Here is a 6,245-nt window from a genome sequence, read left to right on the forward strand (position 1 = left end):
CAGAGTCAGAAAAGTGAATATCTGTTAAGGAACAAAAAACAGCTCAGTCAGATAGCAATGAGAAAACATAATTGCTCTAGCCAACCATTACATAAATAGACATGAAGATCCTTCTTAATTTTATTCCCCTGAGACTAATGACTGACCCTATTGAAAATCCTAGTAGAAATCATTGTAACAAAAATAGCCAAAACATTAAGAATAGGACACGTGAGAATGACAATGGCTGATAAACATTTGAACCATCAAGCATCCTTGTTAATCCAACCACAAAAATAAGTACTAGCTCATGGGCTAAATAACTAAAAGAAATCGGGGACCATCTTACATGAATCAATTAATGTGTGTACCTTAAGGAAAACATTTCTACAACAATCCTTGATTCCCCTTACTGTTTTTAATGGAATCAATGTATAGTAATGTAAGAAGGTCTCAGACTTGTTTTATACTTTAGTTTTGTGTTACTTGCCGTGTGGTTGTGTTTCTAGCAAAAATGTAAACTCCTCTGTTTAAATTAGTAAGAAAAGAAAGAAAGAATGAAAGAGGGAGAGAAAGAAAGGGAGAGAGAGAGAAAGGAAGGAAGGAAGGAAGGAAAAGAGAGGGAGGGAGGGAAGGAGGATGGAAGGGAGGGAGGGAGGGGAAAGGTCACTCTACAGTAAAGCTTCTAACCCCTTTAATTATCCCCAAACCGTCTGTAAATCCATAAATTAGCACTTTAAAAAATATATTTATACCCCATCTCATTCCATAAAGGATTTGATGTGACTTATAAAACAAATAAAATTGATTAAAAAAATTTTTTTAAGTTGAGACGGTCTGGGCAAAATAAGAAAGAAGAAGCAAGAAAATAAAACCAACTAGTGAGTAGTACACAGATATGTCACACCATAGTCATATAGGTGGTAGAGCTGGGCTACATATTGCCTCAAAGTTTCTAGTAATTTAAAAGAGAAACAGAGAAGTTGTAGGATTCATAGAGATCACAAAATAAAAACAATGGTTGGATGGTAAGTTTTCCCCACAGGTCATATAAAAAAGATACTGTGTAACGAAATGTTTGACATCCACAAAAACAGGCCTAGAGTAAAGATAAGAGTCCCTTACCTTTGGCCATTCCTTTACTATTCCTTGTTATAAGACAATGGTAAGATATCAAAATGCATTTTGTCAAACTCAGTTCTCCAAAGAACTAGAATGTTGATACTCTGGCTTGATCCAAGGGCAAAATTTATTATCTAAATGAGAGTGCATGGAAGTTAGGGAATTTCCCTCAAATGTTAATTTTTGCAATTAGGCTTTTGATAAAAACTTGATAAAAGATGGTTAAAAGTTATATTCTCAAACTAGAATACAGGGTGCAGATATTCTGTGCAGTAAAGTCGAGAAAGTTGAGGAACTAACTGAGGCAAACACCTAAATATCTTTAGAAAGTACCAATTTCTGCCTTCCCAAAAGTTCTTCATTTATTTCAAATTACAAATAAAAGGAAAAGTAAGACACAAAAGCTCTACAACGCAAAGAATGACCACACTGATTTTTAGCCTGAATCTTTTCAATATAGATATTACCAACCATTCACTGTGGCTCAAGGATTAAAAAAAAAAAATCTCAGTAGCACACCAAAAGAAAATTTTAATTTAAGTAATGTTGCTTTCTAGTGAATCCTACAAGGTAAATTGGTTCTGATATTTTCCTAAGATAACTTTCTGAGTGGAATTGTTGAATACAAAGAAAATCAATATTGGAAAACTCTTACAAAAAGGATAGTTGGGGTTGAATAGCTATGGTAGTTTGACTGCACTATTGTCCTCAATTTTCATGCTCCTTGTGCCTACACTCTTTGATACTGCCCTCCTACACTGACTCTGGGCTTGGCCTTGTGACCTACTTTGGCCAACAGGATAGTAGCAAATTTGACAAGGTACTTGCACATTTCTGCTGGCTTTCTTGGAACCCTCATTTCCACCAGCACCAGTCCAGGTAGGCTGCTGAAGGATGAGGATTGTCCCAGTTGAGGCCTCCTAACCTACCAATTCTCAGCCCACCCGCCAGCTGACTGCAGATACATAAGCAATCCCCACCTAATACAACAATATCTGGTCCAGATCAGCCAAAGTGTCCAACCAGTCCTAGGTTTGTGAGGAATAATTAGTGGCTGTTGCTTTAAGCCACTAAGTTGTGGAGTGGTTTGTTTTTGTTAACTGATACAGCAGTTGCTAACAGCTACAGTGCTTGAATTTAAGCTAATCCTTTAGGTAATGGAAAAGAGAATCAAGAGCTGGTAAAGTCATTTCTAGAGCTTGATAATATTAGCAGATAATATGTATTACTTTTACTCTCAGTGGGAGTAGGGAGGGATTCAATTGGCTTATCTAAAAGTAATACTGAATCTTAAGAAACAAGTACAAGGAAAGGGGGTAGTCAAAAATCTCTATTTTACTCATCTTGAAATAATTACTTTTCAGGAGACTGTTCTTCCAAACCCAGATCTTTGCACTGGTGTTAAAGATGTAAATTCTACATAAGAATCAGGACTAAGCTCAATATTATACAGTTTAGGCTACAGCTGGTTCCTAACCACAGAGTCAAATACTGAGTAAAGAGCAATAAAAGTTATAAACAATCTTATCTTGTTCTTGAAAATTTCTGCATAAAACATACAGAAGGGAAAAAGTAGTTTACTGTGGAATAGCCTTGTCAAAATCTTGCTCCTTGCTTAAAATATTGGCTTGAGAAATCCGGTTTGCAATTTGTCATGGGAAACTGGCTAAAATGTAAAAAAAAAAAAAGTGATCTGATAAAGCCATAATTCAAAAATAATAAATAATCTATTTTTTTGAAAAGGGGGGAAGGTGGGGAGTGATATGCTATACTTTGATCCATTAGAACAAAGTTAGAAAGGCTAGTTACCAGCAGACCATAAACAATTTTAATAACAGAAAATCTTCACTGGGTAGCATATTTAATTTAACCTTTTTAATCAGTAAGACTATGAAAAGAAATGTTTTCTGCGTGTACTAGAGAGAAGCAATTTATTTCAAATTATAAACATAAGAAAAGGGGTGGTCTCTCATATCACTTGATATTGAGCCTTCTTCAGTCTTCCTCGATATTGGGCCTTCCTCAATCTTCCTCATCAGGTTCATCTCAAAATCTTTTCTGACTCTCAGTTCTGGGCCAGCCAAAAAGAATTGATTTTTAAAAAACTTTTTTTTAAAAACAAAATCAAGAGTAAAAATTAGATTTGGCAAGATCCTGAATGACTTCTGAATTTCATCTCACATGTTAGCTCACAAGCCTGGCCGTGACTGTTTTTAGCTTCCTAACAATCATAAACACAGGAATTGTCTCAATCAGCATCCCATGTAGGAAACAGAAACCACTCTAGGTTTTAGAAGCAGAAAGGGTTTTCATACAAGGAATTAGATGCTTCAAAAATCTACCATGGATGGATGGAGAAACAAGTTCTCAGGTGGGCCTCCAGGAATAAACCACAAATGTCACAGAACTGACCCACCTTGGGAGCCATACTTTCTGTATGATCGGAAAGGTGGGAATCAGGAATCACCACTGGACAGCCTGTGATCAAGAACACACCACCACAGCTGTGATGCAGAGAGCAGGCAGACAGGATAAGAAGCCTTCGCTATCGCCACAGCTGTCCCTCCACACAGAGTAACTACTGGAATAGTAAGGCCAAAACAGCATCCTCTCATAATTCTGCTTGCTGGAAGAACTATCAAAGCAGCTTGAAAATAGACTTTCTCTCCCTACCACCTTCCAACCCTCACATGAAGGTATCTAACTGGTGGAGACTTATTTCTATCCTGAACCATAACAGCAAGGGAACCTGGGAAATAGTTTCAGCTCTCTGGCCTCTGCAATACAGGACTGCACAAGTGTGCCAATCTAGCACATCCAACAGAGGAACTAAGGCAGTAACTTCTAATTTTACTAAAAGAGGGACTGATAAACACAGTTTTAGTTTATCGACAATCCATTCATAACAGCTGAAGGGAAACTTCTCTCTGAAGTCCTCTAAGAGATTTCATCAATCTTCAGAGATCTAAGGCATCACTAATAGAATTTAAATGCACTATCTCACTCCATTTCACCTTTCTCATCCCCATAACCTAACCAGCTCAATCATGGCCAGGCACCAATAGTCACTGGGACAACTAAGCCAACATTTAAAGTGAGTGGGAAATGATCACTTTCATCCTGTCCAAGATCTCCATTCTCAGAATGGTAATAACCAGGGAGTAATTAACTAACTATACATTTCATTTCTTTTTACTTTGCCTTGATCCAGAAAGCTTTAAGAGAGCTACTGACTACAGCATAGCCTTGGACAGATTGACTAGACTACTGATGAAATTCTGAATGTCGGCCACGTTTACAGCTCATTTTCACACAAAACAGCCACAAAGCATTCCTTACACCAAAGTCACAGATGATCCTGGCCCCCTGGTCACCATTAAGTGCACCAGGAATTCCTGCTTCAGCCAAGGCCGCCATAGAGATTTGTAGTATCCTTGATGAGAATCTGACAGGACCTGGGGGCTTTTTGTTAGATAGCAATAAATTGAATGAACCAGATCTTTTTTCTTGGGATGTTTAAGTATGAAACACACAGAGGCCCACCTGAAGGGGGTCAGGAAACTAAGGGACACAGAGAAAAGGATGCCAGCCAAAGCTAAGATGTAGAAAGAAGAAAAAGCAGTTGAAAGAGGTAAAGAGAATCAGGTGCCACCTTGGTGGAAGCCATAGAAAGAGATAAACTAAGATATGAAAATGGTAACTTAGAGACACCCAACCTATGGCCATATACATGAAAAGTCATCTGGCTCTAGGATTGTGCAATTTTGTACTTTTTTGTGATCCTTAATAAACCAAACCCTCTAAAGTGATCTCAGCATTTCTTTTCCTTGCAACCTCAAGGAACTCATATACCACTATTCCCAGAGTAGAGGGAAGTGACCTCTCCAGGTTTATCCCATTCGAATGAGCAGTCTCTGTATGCAAATGAAGTTGGTGAGGAATTTACCATTCAACAAATCCCCATAGAAGTGACTCATGGGAAGGTAAATCTGTCATTTGGTGCTTAAGGTTTAAGGAAAGTCTTCATCTGTTCTTTAACAGACCACGTGTTTAAATGGTTCTTCCTGCTATGGGGTTCACAGAATAAATTCCCCAAATGACAGAAATGTGGTCCAACACCTAAGCAGACAGTGGGTGATCTGATAAGGGCAATACATTCATCAAGGCAGATCTCATCGATTTATCAGATAAATTAATCAGGACAAAAACGCTACTATGAGCATGGAGAATACTAGGGATGAACTGTGTCTCCTTGGCCTTTTGCAAACTCCTGGGCAAGCCCTCTTGATCGCTTTGTGTTGTTCACTGATTTTATAGCAAGTACATCCGGAAGGGATGAATAGAGACCTCATCTCCCAGTCCTTTGGTCTTCTGTTCGGACACCCATTTAGTCACCCGTTAAGTCTCCACTTCATGCAATGCCCAGTGATAGATGCTGGCAACACAGCACCTACCTACCAGCTGCGAAAGATTGCAACTAATCTTGTCATTATAACTATGGTAAGTGCTCTGAAGGAGAAGCACAGAAGCTGTGAGAATGACTAACAGGGAATGTCTTGGGAGTCATCAAAGGCTTTCTAACCTAAGTGTTTGTTTACTGAAGTAGAACTAACTCAGCCAAAAGGGACCAGAAGAGCTTTCTAGGTAGAGAACAGCAGAGGCTAAGACCCTAAAGCAGAAGAGGTAAAGCAGACAGGATGAACTATTCAGGCTATTGCAGCCAGAACACAGAGAGGAAGGCCAAGAGGGCAAAGATACATGTGCTGAAAGCAGGGACCAGAACCTAGTCCTTGAAGCCACATTGAGGATTTGTGTTTATTTTCTATTCTGGGTGAGGAATATTTGACCTACTATTTGGAGCCAGTGGAAATTTTGCCCTTGATGTTTTTTGATTCTGTAATTATGAATACACCATCTAACCCAAATAATACAAAATAAATGAATTTTTACCTGAAAGGCAGTCTTCTTAGCAATTAAATCAATTTAATTCTTGATAAATTACCATACAGATTTCCATTTCCTTTTTAATTTACTAAAATTAAGATCCATTTTTTATTATAAATTTTCCATGGAAACTTGATTCATCAAAAGTTTTATCCTCAAGTTATCTTCCATGGTCCTTATCAAGACTTGATACCTTAATC

Source organism: Balaenoptera borealis, assembly GCF_965194805.1.
Source record: "Balaenoptera borealis genome assembly, chromosome: 5".
In the NCBI taxonomy this organism is placed as follows: Eukaryota; Metazoa; Chordata; class Mammalia; order Artiodactyla; family Balaenopteridae; genus Balaenoptera; species Balaenoptera borealis.